The sequence below is a fragment of the Podarcis vaucheri genome (assembly GCF_965113315.1).
Source record: "Podarcis vaucheri genome assembly, chromosome: 16".
In the NCBI taxonomy this organism is placed as follows: domain Eukaryota; kingdom Metazoa; phylum Chordata; class Lepidosauria; order Squamata; family Lacertidae; genus Podarcis; species Podarcis vaucheri.
This window is the reverse complement of record NC_138754.1, coordinates 43,456,436-43,469,827: the sequence shown is the minus strand read 5'-3', so window position 1 is coordinate 43,469,827 and position 13,392 is coordinate 43,456,436. Positions and strand designations below refer to the sequence as shown.

The 13,392-nt window shown below is 50.8% G+C and overlaps 1 long non-coding RNA gene across 1 annotated transcript; it reads left to right on the top strand.

Moving 5' to 3' along the window:
• Window positions 1–11,911: 11,911 nt before the first annotated feature.
• Window positions 11,912–13,020, top strand: LOC309521320. Its single transcript, XR_014214616.1, has 2 exons — window positions 11,912–11,964; window positions 12,004–13,020. It is a non-coding gene; the product is annotated as an uncharacterized lncRNA (long non-coding RNA).
• The last annotated feature ends 372 nt before the right edge of the window (window positions 13,021–13,392 follow it).

Sequence of the window (13,392 nt, the reverse complement as noted above, 5' to 3'; positions counted from 1 at the left end):
AGGGAGGCCACACAAATAACCCAGAGATGCAGTTTAAATAAAAGGACACATTCTACTCATCCACGGGCCAGACTGAGAAGGTGATTGGGCCGGATCTGGCCCCTGGGCCTTAGTTTGCCTACCCATGTTTTAAACAAATAACTACATAAATAAGAGTCCCAAAGACAACTGTCTATTAAATTTTTCCCTGCACTCACCTTGTGTCCTCCTGAGAAGGAATGGAAGGATCTGTCAGTTTCCATTTTCTCATTTTTCCTCTCTTAAATTCAGTTTGGCAGTAATTTACAATTAAAAAAAAATTCATCATGAAAATTCACCAGCCTTTTAGTGCAAATTTCACTGAGTAAACACATTTTTGTATGCAGTTCTGATTAATCTACACATTTCTTCAAAGCAATCCCCTCCCTTTTTGTTCCCATATCCCACTAATATCTTGGTTTTTATGCATACTTTGCAATATATGCATTTCTGTAAGCATAGTTTGGTGGGAAAACCACATTGCAAGATTTGGTCAAATAAGAATTTCCATTTGAGTTCACATTTTGTTTCAGAAAGTCCACATTGATAGGTTCAGCTTTAAAAGTGTCCCGAATTGCATTTCCTGCCCCCCTAGTCCTGAGCCTTGCCCTCCCCTCCTCCTTCTGGGCCCACTCAGGGGCTATGCATGTTTTTCTAAAACAATTCACTTTTCATTCTCCCTTTTGTCCACTTTTCCACACCTGGCAGAGTCAGGAGCTACTTAGGCTATTTGTTTTAAGAATTTCCATGTTTCCGATGCCTGCAGGTCAGTTTCCACAGATGGGGACAGGGCGGGGGGAGCACACCACCACCCTTTGACTGGAATTGCACCCAAATGAAAATCCCCTCCATGCAAGGAGAAGGAGAGGTCTGGGTCAGGAGCAGCCCTTCTCTTCCAGGCCTCAGTCCTAGGCTGCTTTACACCAGGGCTGGACTGAATCTGAGGAAAGGAAGCCGGGGCAGGAGAAAGATGGCTTTTAAAGGTGCAAACTTAGGAAGAAAGGGAACAACAGGAAAGAAACAAGTTGTGTCATGAGAAAAGGCAGAGGCACAGGCAGGAAAGAAGTTGCATGTTTCTATTGACAGTCCTACAGCCCAGTCCAAAGGCGCTGAATGATTTTGGGGGGAAACCCTGGGGGGGGGGGTGTCCTGTCTGGCCACACCTGGGAGGCAGCCCTGACCTGTCACTACATGTGTCTTGTGGCTGCAGCACCGCCCCTGTGGACTTGCCATTTGAGGAGGGCTGGGAGGGGACCCCCTTGGCAACAGCGGCCAGGATTCCTATTGCTGGCTCCCCCCAGCCCCCACTTGAAAGGCTGCTTTTTATATTGGGTCAATTCCAGACCATTTGTTATTGATATATGAAGATCCTGGGGAATTATAGTAATGTATTTTTCATCCCACTGTGATAGAATCATATAAGGAAAATGGGTCTGACTGTTAAGTACAAATTGAAAGAGACATGGTCATTTAAGATAAGGAGTTATCTGTATACAAGGAAATGCTATCAGGGAAATAGACCATTGCTTGACAGAAATAAATTTTGCTTTGTGCCCCCACCCCCATCTGGGCTGCTTTCCATGATTCAGCTCCAGCCCCACCTTGGCAGGGTCTCCCCTCCGTGTGTGGTGGAATCTGGGGGCAAATCTGGGGGTTGCTTCCCCAGAGCTTCTTAAAGCACAGGATTGTGGACTGAGCTGCTGCTGCTGCACGATCTGGCGGGATCCAGTCCCAGTTCCACGCTGGCATCTTCATGCACACTGGCGAGACTTTGGATCATGCCCCCTGGAGGTTTCTGGCAATTCCCAAGGCTGCGGTGCTGAGTCCTGACCTGGAGGTAGGAGGCCCAAGGCAGCAGTGGGTGTGAGAGACAGGGAGCTTTTACAAGGTGAATTCCCTCAAGGCCGATTTCTTTTTTGCACGTGGTCCACAATTCTTGATCTGTGCACATGGCAGGTGTGTATTTTTAGCTGTTGCTGGCCTCTTTGAAATGCACATGATCAGGAGACAAGTGCCCTTGCAGCAGGAAAGTCGGACATCAGGCCCTAGGTTGGGGGGAGGGGAAGGCATGGGAAAGTCCTTAACAGGATTCACCCAAAGCATTTAAATTGGTGAGGAGGGTCCTCTTCTGCATTCAGCGCAAAGGGCTTTGTTTTTGTTTATAGAATCATAGAATCATAGAGTTGGAAGAGACCACAAGGGCCATCGAGTCCAACCCCCTGCCAAGCAGGAGGTTGCTGCTCCCCTGCCTGCATACATGTTGCTGCTCCCCTGCCTGCATAATGACACAACACAGTTCAGGAAAGGTTGCACCAAATGCTGCTTCTGTGTGGCTGAATCAGTGCTGTGATTAGTAAGACTATGGAGCCCCCTGCCACTAGAGAGCTGTCTGTGTGTGAGAGAGAGATGGCCTGGTGATGGGACCTGCTTACCCAGGTGAGCTCTAGCAACAGAACATGTGCAGGTGGCAGATCCAAAGAGAAGAATTATGGTATCTTCTGTGGCACAAGAGGGAACTGCTTGTCAGACCTCAGGCCACCACCTGTGTCAACATGGCAACCTCTAGAAACCCAGATGACATCCTTCTGCCTCCCTTTCCTTGCCTGAGTGCTCCACAGAGGGGCCTGCAGGTAGGAACAGAGGCACTGACTTGGGAGTGTGATTGGGGGGCTGGTGTTGTGCGTATGATGTCCTGCCTGTGACGACATCTGGATGTGGCACCATGCAGCTCCTCTTCCTCCTCCTCCGGCCGCCGCCACCAGCTGGGGCCTGTTTCCTGCTCTAGCAAGAGGAGGAGGAGGAGGAGGAGGCACACGGCTGCTGCTGCATTCCAGGCTCCACCAACCTGACACGAGATTTTTCTTAACATTGGCGGGTGTGTGTGTGTGTGTGTGTGTGTGTGTGTGTGTGAGAATATTAAGAGGGCCCAAAAGTGTTTGGCCCCTAGGAGTCAATACCCCTGGGTAGGACAACACCACTTGGTCTTGGAAACTGAGCATGGCAGAAAGCTTCTATCCTGGATTACACAGAACTCTTTCGCAGGAAGAAATGGGGAACAGTAACGTGACTTCCAGTAGTGGCTTCTCTGCATCCTTTGTCACAGGCCCAGCAGCTCCCCTCTCCTTACAAGTGTGTGTGGGGGGGCTTGGCTTGGCAAGCAAATTCCTGAGTGTTTCCAGGGAGCCATTCAGACAAATCCTTTTCCTGGGACACCTATGTTCTCTCCTGGGAGGAAGCCCAGAAGTTCCCACTACAACCACTACCGAAAGCAGAGGCTGCCCTCCTCTCCTGCTTCTGCCTGGTTTCACAGCCCCCCCCCCCCCGCTCACCCATCGAGACTCTCTCTCTCTTTCTCCAGTCCTCTGAGGGGCCATCAGCAAGGACTCTCCCTGCCATTTGAGTGACAAGGTCAAATGCCCAGATTTTCCATGGAGGAGCAATTCAGGCTCTGAATTCCAGCAAGTGCAGCAATTTTTCAATTTCTGCCCCGGACATCCATTCCGCCTTTACAATCCCAGTAATGTCTGGGAAAATCCAGGCGTATGGCAGCCCTAGGTAAGGAGCTCTGCTCGCCTCCCCCAGCTCAAGGGGGTGGGACTGCTTGGAACTTTACTCCAGCGAACTGCCCGTCTGGATGGCTTCTGCTGTTGGGAGGGTGCCTCGGGGAGGTAGGGACGTCCCACCCCTGCAACTGTATTGGGAAATCAAGACATGCATCTTGTTCATCCAAAGCAGAAGGAAGGGTGGGGCAGCGGCTGCTGAAGGCGGAAGCACCCTGTCTCTCAACTTTACAACTCTCTCGACAACTTCCAGGCCCCCAGGAATAGGGCAGAGTGATCCCCCCTTTCTGTGGTTTTATCAAGGTTGGCTTGTGTGGGTTCCTACTCCACAGAAGGGAGGGTCAAAGCTGTGCCATTCCCCTTCCTTCCTTTCCTCCCTCCCCAGCAACAGCTGCAGAAGGAGCGAGTGACAATCCCAAAATAATACTCAGCCTATAATTAGAGTGTGCCAGTTTCTCTGGAGCCCCCTGGGCTTTAGCTGGAATTCTGCGTTGGTGGGTAAGGAGAATGCCAGCCTGGCAGGACACAACCCCCTGACTTTGGGATGAGCACATCATGTGCTCCCAATTCAGCAGCCCTCTCCAAAGGGAGAGATGCCATCCAGGCCCTCTGGAAGTCCTGGGTGGGCGATGGCAGGAAGCAGCGGCACCTCTGAGCCACATGGTCAGAGCATTGTGGGAAGGAAGGAAGAGGAAAGCAGGGGCGAGGGGGTGGGGGACCATCCGTGCAGAGGGGCCATCCTGGGCAGGATGCAGATCCCGGCATTCCCCCTGCAAGGCTCAAGCCTTTGGGACATGGACCCCTTCCCCATGACATTTCACATGCACATCAACATCCAGCAAATGTTCTGAAGCCTCAAGTCTGGGAATGAGGGTCAGGTTTTAAAATTCGTAACAACACGTTATGCTAGTCGTGATGAATATATATTTTCTCTCTTTCCCGGCAGGAAACCGATCAGCTCAACGCCTGAGGAGTGTCAGCATCTCTCTCAGACCTTCCCCCAGGACCTCCACACTTACCCCAAACACACCTCTCGGTGGCTTTTAACATGCTCTTTCCACAGAGAGGAGCTCCAGACATAACTCCACTGATTCCACCACGTTCCCCCCCCCATCGCCCCACATGCTCAAAAAAGAAGCAGCCAGCTACAAAATAGGAGAGGGACCACATGCAAAGGGGCTTCAGTCCCGTGGAGGGAGAGAAGCCCCCTCGGAAGGCTTCTATTGACAGTGAGATGGAATAGGCCTTATTTAGTTGGGCAGGACTGCCCCTCCCCCATTTTTAATTATATCATGCTGGGCTCTTTTTTACAATCCCATTTCACCCACAGCACTATTGAGGCCTGGGAGACTTAAAAATGGACCCCGAGAGAATTCAGAGCATTTGGGGTGTGCTGAAAACCCTGTCCTGAAAGATGCACTCCCAAAAGAAAGAAACAGACTCCACCATCCTAGATTTTTTTTTTGCGGGGGGGGGGGATCTGTGCTGCTGAGTATTCCTGCCCCAATGTGAGGCTCTTCTGTGGGGCTCCCTTCCTCCTCTGTGGTCCCAGCAGAGGGGCTGGGGCTGCCCCCTTTCGGCCTCTGACTGCCAGGGGGGCTTTTTCTTCTCTAGGACAAACCACGGTTTCTAAAGCAGGGTCCCTCTGGCAAATGAAAAGGATCGCCCCATCTTATGCGAATAGCGCCTGCAAAGACACAACGTGGTTTGGAGGGGGGGGGTTTGATGGAGAGGAGAGAGAGAAAAAGAAAGGCCGGTAATAAAATGCTATTCAGGGAAGCACAATCTCTGCGAAACAGGGGCCCATTGAGATGACAGCCTGAAACCCATTTGCTAAGCACTGCAATGGGCCCTTTTGTAACCTCTTTCCTTCTGTTGACAGTTACCTTTCAATCTGACAATTGTGCACTAAGTACTGATCTTTATTCAATGTTCTATTCACCCTGCGTATTAATGAAGGGGGGGGGAGAAGAACTTGTAAGAATAGCCTTTAATGGGCTGATAGACAAGCCACCCTTCTTCTCCCTCCGAAGCTCCCCTTATCAGCCTCTCCCAGTCCTGCCGCTCCCCTGACCACCTTCCTTCAGCTCCCCTCCGCCAGCTCTTCCCGGGTTCAGATGGCAAAGCTTTCCTTTCCAGGCTCTCACTGACCTTTCCTAGTGCTGGAGGGGGCGGGGGGTGAGGAGGGTGCCTCCGTGGTGCCCCACCATGATGGAGGCCTCGGAGCTTTGGGCAGAGAGAGGTGCCTCCTCTGCGAAAGAGGCTGCTTGCGTCCTGCTCTGCATCCCTGCCCAGGACTGCCACGTGGGACTGTGCTTCTGCTGCAGGGAGAGAGGGTGCGATCCTACCTCTGACCCCACAGGGGCCTTCTGTGCTCTGAAAAGGTCTGCAGGTAGCTTCCCACCTCAGGGGGCCTGGCAGCATGCCTTCCCCTGCACCTGCTGCAGGCACCTCTGGCTCCTAGGTTTCGGGGGCAACAGCCAAGGCCCCTCCCTCGTCCCTCCACAACCAATAACATCTGGGGATGGGGCATGAAATCCACCCACCCCTTTAGTGCAAAGCAGCCCAGGAGGAGGGCGAGTGCTTTTCATGGGTAGCAGGGAGTCAGGCTGGAGCTCACTGGGCTCTGTCTCCTTCGTCATGCAGGCTTTGGACAGCAGATGAACCAGAGGCAGAGGAGTCTGGCCACAATGGCACTCTCTGCTCCCCACTTCTGGACATCAGAGGCAGCCCCCCGTCTTCCACTTTCTCTCTTGCACTCACGCCCATGGGCAGACCTGTCTTCTTCCTCCATGCATTTATCCTTTTAAACCCTACATATCCTGTGGCCATCAGTTCCACCAGCTGATCATGCATGGTGAGAAGAAATATCTTTGGTTTATCCAAAACCTGCCACCTTTCCAATCAATGGATGATGCTGGATTTTGGGGCACCATTACTCAGGGTTTTATGTCCTTCTGTGATGCTGTTCTCCAGCTGAATTGAACCCCACTCCCCTCAGTTCTATGGTCTTTCTTCACTGAAGGAAGATGTTAGGACACTCCCATCTTCTGGACACCTTCAGCTGCTTTGGCTGGATGGGCTCCTGTCCATCCCCCTCCCAGGGAAAACTTGAATTTCTTGCCTCCTTAATTGGACCCCCCTCCTACACACACACACACACACACACACACACACACGTGTGTGATGGGCCAGGAAGGTACCCCCAAGCCCAGTTTGAGCCTCCCTTCTTCCTAGAGCTTGGGGGGAGGGAGCGCCTAACTCATAATTGCATCTTGACGCAAATGCGCCTGCCAGTGTGAATACATTAAAAGGCGCTGCGTCAGCAATTGCGGTGGTGGCGAAATGGCATGTAAATGAGGCTCCAGCTTATTGCTCCATTTGGAGGCTGTGAAATGGCACCTTATTGTGTTGTTATAAGATTTCTTGCTTAGTTAACAGAAAATCCTCACAATTAAGACTGAACTCAGATTAATTCCCATTAGAGGAAGGGAGGTGACCTCAGCCCCCAGTTCTCTCCCTCCTGCTTCAGGCTCCGGGGGGTAGAGTCACAAAGGCCAGGAGGGTGTGTGGCTGGCCGTACCAGGGAGCAGAACCCTGGAAGCGGGTGCCCTCTGTGACCTCCCTACAGGGAGGCAGTGTGGCACAGTGGCTAGAGCATGGATTTGAGCAGAGAGGGCATTTGCGGCTCTTGGATGAGTGACTTTAGGGACACCAGAAGTTGCCTTGTGCCCTGGTCAGTCCCTTCCTTGTCTATCCCAGGCAGTTCTGCCTTCACTGGTTGGCAGCAGAGCTGCCAGGGTGTCAGGCAGGGGGGTCTCTCCCAGCCCTACCTGGAGATGCCATCTGGGGATTGAAGTCGGGACCTTTGCTGGCAAGGTAGGCGCTGTGCCATTCAGCCATGAGCCTTTGTGTCAGCCTCAGTTGCCCATCAACAAAGGGGGGGGGGAGAAACTATAGGAGCAGAGACCCATCAAGAGTACATCTGAAACAGCAGCAACAATGACAATCCTTTTCACCACCTTCAGCTCCTTGGAAGATAAAGGTGGTATATAAATGTAATAAATGAAATAATAGAATAAATACTGCCACAGGGTATTGCTTCAAGAGAAAAAAGAAAAATACCTCAAATAAGCAAATAAATAAATAAATTCAGTTAGAGTCTGTATTGGAGTTTGCTCACATGTAAGGCCTCTTGGGGGGGGGAGCGGTGGTTCAGCATGGACTCCTGTGAAACACAACTGGCTGAAGCCCCACCAGGTGTTTGGGGTTGGCTTGAGTCCTTTGAGCAAGCTGGGAGTCCCCTGCAAGGCAAGAGAGGAGACCTATAACCTCAAGGGCTGGTGACCTTCGGAAGGACTGGAAGCTCAATTTTAAACAACAGCAACATCATGAAGAGGGAGAGGTAACACAACCATCAAAGCTTTCTCAACCACAATACATTTGTCCCTCTTTAAGGACCCCCTCCCTGCCGATTCTTCTGTGAACTATGGAATTCAGCCAAGGAGCTCTCCTCAAGCCTTCTGCCAGGAGAAGGTGCCCGTCCCACCAAAGCGCTCTGCTCCTCAGCTGGTGGGGCTCAGCAGGCAGCCCAAAGCTCCACCCCCTGCAGGCACCTCTTCCATCCCTTCCATGGGCTTCTCCTGTTCTGGAGGCATCAGTGAGGGTCTTGGCTCCTTGCCCAGGTGGCTTCAGTGAGTACCCTGTGTCTGACTGCGGAAGGATAAACACTTTCCTTGTACAAACAGTAATTGCAGAAAGAGGCCTGTGGATAAATTATTATCATGACCCTCATTCCAGTGTGAAGAATTCTCCCGCACCACAGAGGGAAAAAGTCAAAATTTGCATTTAAATGGAAAGCATTTGGTGATGTGCAAGACTTGGGGATGCTCTGGCAAGATGGTGGGCTGGCCAGTTCAGCACTTCAGGGAGCCATGTGCTACAAGGGCCACCCAGTGGACATCTAGCCTGGTATTGGAGCCCAAGCAGGAGGTGGGGGGGGAGGAGCTTCAGGTCCTCCCCTCAGGCCAGATCATGGCAGTGAGGACTGGGAGCCCCGTGAAGTCCTCCTGCTCCTCACCCCACGGCCATTAAGCAGCCCGTTTTCATAGCGGCCACCCAGATGCCCCATGAGAAGCGCACAAGCAGGACCCGAGGGCACCAGCAGCACTGCTCTCCTCACTTGTGATTCCCAGCAACTGGCCTTAGAATCATAGAACTGTAGCGTTGGAAGGGACCCCTGGGGTCATCTAGTCCAACCCTCTTCAATGCAGGAACTGCAGCTAAAGAATCCTTCACAGATGGCCATCCAACCTGTGTTTAAAATCCTTCAGGGAAGGAGAGTCCACCACCTCCTGACAGGGGAGGGGGAAAACAGCCCTTGTGTGTTGTGTGCCATTGGCCACCTTCTCCCTGATTCTGCTTTAAAGGTGTTCCTAGATCTTGTGGGAGCAGCACCGTGTCAAGTGGTCCCTCCCTCCCACCCATCTGTCCTGTATCTTCAAACATTTGGCTGCATGGATGGCCCTATGGTTTCATATAAAACATCTCCACAGCCCCTTTCTCCACAAGGTGCATGATTTTATACACCTGCTTGTCTTTTCCCTCTGAACTAAGAAGTCCCAAATTTTGCAACCTCTCAGAAGGGAGCAGCTCCAGCCTGGATGAAGACTCCTGGCTCCGTGATGAAGGCTGGGAGATCTTCCAGGCAAAAACTCCGCCCCCAGGAGCTAACGAGGAATAAGGAGCGGAGCTCCACAAGGTACCACTAGCATGCCTCACTCCTCTTCTCAAAGGGGGTGGGGCTTGGGAATCTTTCCACTGCCCCTCCATTCCCTGCACATGTCACCTGACTAGTCCCCCACCTCCTGTTCTTTCCTGGCACCAGGCACTCCCAGCATCCCCTCTGCACACATTGGTGAAATTGGACATACCTTTGCACAGCTATTTCCCCAACTGCTTTCACCCTCTACCTGCAAAGCCTGATTTGGAAAAGGTGCCCAGTCCAGCTCTCTGCAACCTGTTAACCTCCTCCCCCATGCTTACCCTGAGGTGAGGAAAGAGGACTCTGCACATCCTCAGAGGCACTGTGGCTTCCTCCACACTAGCACTAAGGGCCAACAGGCAAAACAAGTTATGGGGGTGAGCCCTGCCTATGCCATTTGGAGAGTGGATAAAAATACCCTTTGAAAGGTTAGCTGGTCCCTCCTGCCCACAGTTAATGGAATTGCATGCATTTAAAATGTAGCAGTGGAAGCAATTAGCAGTATAAAAATGTTGCTGAAACTTGCTTTGCTTGGACAGAGGATAAAAAGTGGAAATCTGTGGCCTGGGAGGCAATTCTGTCAACCCCACCAGCCACTGTGCTCACTGCCAGGGGTGCTGAACCCTGCCTCTCTTCCAGCCCTTGGCATGAGTCCGCAGGCAAGGGAGAGGGGGTGCCTTGGCTCAGCCAGTCCCAGCCAGGAGATTTTATTGAAACATGGGGCAAGGGACTGTTTTTGACACAGCAACCCAGCTTTAACAGTCAGTCACCTGACATCATGATGACAGTGGAGAATGGAAAGGTGGGTTGTCCCACCGGCCCAAAGTCCTTTGCCCTGGGCTTTGCAAGTGCCTGGCAGCCAACTGGGGGTCAGGCCCTTGGGAGCCACAGCAGGTGGGGCTAGCTGTGCACTTGGGCTCCCAAGTCACCCTGCCAATCCAGCAGCGTTGAGCTGGTGGGCAGTAACTTCAGCCCTGCTTGTCACAAGGATCAGCAGCACCATTGAGTTTCCCCACAGGTAATTCAGCCAGGCAGGTGACCCAGCTGCATCTCTCCCTTCCCCACACCTGGATAGTGGGGGTGTGCAGTTTGGAGGAAATGGCCTCATGGACCAAATTTGGCTCACAGGCAGGAGGCTCCCCACATGCCTCTTGCAATGCTTTCATAAGCCCTACGCCAGCTGGGTCAGGCCAAAGGAGGCAGGTCTAGCCCAGTGGCCAGCCAAATGCTCCAGGAGGAAGTCCACAGGCAGGAGCTGAGCACAACAGTTGCAGCCCCACCACTTGCAGAGGGATGAGAGGAAGTGTGGCTAAGCCCTTTGTATTTCTGGATCAGACCAAAACCGTGATCTGGCTTAGCTTCTAGCCCAGCCCAAAACTAGCCAGGGAGGCAGTTTGAGTCTTGGATGACAAGGGTGTCAAAGGGGTGCTAAAGGAGTAAAAGGAGATTGCAGAGAGGCTGAGCGAATTTTTTGCATCTGTCTTCGCAATGGAGAATATAGGGGAGATCCCAGAGCCTGAACTGTCAACTTTCACAGGAAGGGAGTCTGGGGAACTGAGGTTAATATAGATGACAAGTTCTAGTGCTTATTGATAAATTAAAAGTGGGCAAATCACTGGGTCCAACCGGCATCCACCAAAGAGTTCTTAAAGTCAAATGTGAAATTGCTGACATCGTAACAAAAATGTGCAGCTGATCCCTAAGACCAGCCTGTGTGCCAAAGTACTGGAAAGGAGCCAGTGTGGCCCCCATCTGTGCAAAAGGAAATTGCAGGCCTGTTAGCCTAATGCCTGCCCTGGTTTGGGGTCTGCCATAAGTGAGCTTAACAGTCATGGGATCAGAGGAGAGGTCCTCCTTGGAGTCCGTAACTGCTTAAAGAACAGGAGACAGAGAGATGGAATAAATGGAGGCATGGAAGATCCCACAAGGCTTGGTATGGCGACCTGTGCCTTTTATCTGGTTCATAAATGATCTGGAGTTTGGAGTGAATGGTGAAGTAGCCAGGTTTGCTGATGATGCCCAATTGTTCAAAGAAAAAGGATCTCTGCAAAGTGGGTGAATGGGCAGTAAATTTACTAGTGTGGTTCAGAGCAAATATAAAGTGATGCCCCTCAGGGCAGCCCCCCTTCACACCTATGCTGTGGAGTCAGACTGGCAGTGACTGGCTAGGAAGGAGCTATTTAGGTCATGTCACGGTCGTGGTCCAGGGGGCCAGCTGCCCCCCCAGTCAAGAAAATCAATAAAGATAACTAACTGATATTCTGCCCCCCCTTAACATGAATCCTGCTACGCATATGGGTGGAGAGACCTTGGCCTGATGTGTGGCTGCTTTGAAAATGGCAGAGTTCATGCTGGGATCCTTAAGAAAGGGGCTAATGCTCTGATTTTTTTTTTTTTATATTTTATTAAGGATTTTCTTGTTTTACAGAAGTGTAGTGCCTCATTTTTGGTTTGTTTTTTTCATGTAACATTTTTACAAATCCATTTCATTTGTTGAGGCATTAGGGGGAGAAGAAAAAAGAGAGAGAGAAGAAAAGGGGGGTGGCAGGAGGGAAGATGGATGGGGGTGGGGTCGGGTGGCGGTGTTTCTATTATGTTTAATGTGTGTAGAGTTTGGTGTCAGTGTTGTTTGTGTTGTTCACTTGTGTTCCTTTGGTGGAGAGAGAGGTTGGGGTTGGCCTAGGGTGTGATTGTTTGCTTGTGATTGGCTGTGGTGATCTTTGTTTTCGTGTGTGAGTGAGGTGGGTGGGTGTTTTGGATCAGGTTAGCCATATTGATTTGTATGCTGTTGGTGGATTATTGTCAATGTCCTGTTGGGCTGTGTGTGTAATAAAGGGGAGCCATACTGGGGTGAAGGTGTCTTCTTCTGTTTGTCCCCGTGTCAGTTTCAGTTTGTTAGTTAATTTTTCTAGTAGGGCTGTTTCCCATACTATTTGGTACCATTGGTCCATGCTTACTCCTGACAGGTCTCTCCAGTGTCTGGTTATGGTGTTTCTGGTTGCTGAGAGCAGGTGGGTTATGAGTTCTTTGTGGTGTAAATGGGCATTGTTGTCTTGGAAGATGTTTAGTAGGGCCAATTCTGGGGTGATGTCTATTACTTGCTTAGTTATTGTACATATTTCTTGTATGGCTGTCGTCCAGAATAGTTGGATTTTGGGACACTCCCACCACATGTGGAGGTATGTGCCTGTAGAGGTGCACCCTCTCCAGCATTTTGGTGAGGTTCCTGGGTGTATTAGCGCTAGTTTCCTTGGTGTTAGGTACCACCTGTAGGTGAGTTTCAATGTGAGTTCTTTTCTTTTCGTTGATATGGATTTAAAGGGGGGGTTAGACCACATTCTGGTCCATTGAGTGGGGTTAATCTCATAGCCTATGTCATTCTCCCATTGTTTTTTGATTGCGTCTAGGGGATTTGCGGGATTTTGGAGTATTATTTTGTATATTGCGGATACCGTCCCTTTACCGTTTCCCTTTGTTGTTAGGAGGAGGTTTTCGAAGGTTGTCAGGGGCCTAGTTGCTGCTGATTTTACTGTTGGGTTGTTTAAGAGGGCGTGTAGTTGGTGTTGTGTTAACCAGGGCATTTGGGTGTCTTCTAGTTTGTCTTGTATTTCTTGTGTTGACAGGGGTTTGTTATTTTTATAAAAGTCTATTAGGCGATATAAGCCTTTGGCTCGCCAGGTTTTTATCTGGAGGTTTTGTGCTGCATGGTAGAATAATGGGTGGTACGCCAGGGGGATTAGTGGGGATGGGGTTGGGGATAGTTTGCCTATTTGTGTTTTCCATGCTTTGAGCATGGTCTGTGTGTACCTGTTAAGTGTTGTGGGAATTTTCTTAAGTTTGTTCGGGAGGAGTGGGTATGTTGTGGTGCAGGTGTTTTCAATTGTGTCCCTCTCTAGGTGTACCCATTGTTTTGTCTCATCTTCTAGTATATATGGGATTATATGGCGTATTTGGTTGGCAATGTAATATGCTTCTATGTTGGGGATTCCCCATCCTCCTTCTGAGGTGGGGAGGTGCAGGTATTTGGGGCTTATTCTTGGTTTTTTCTGT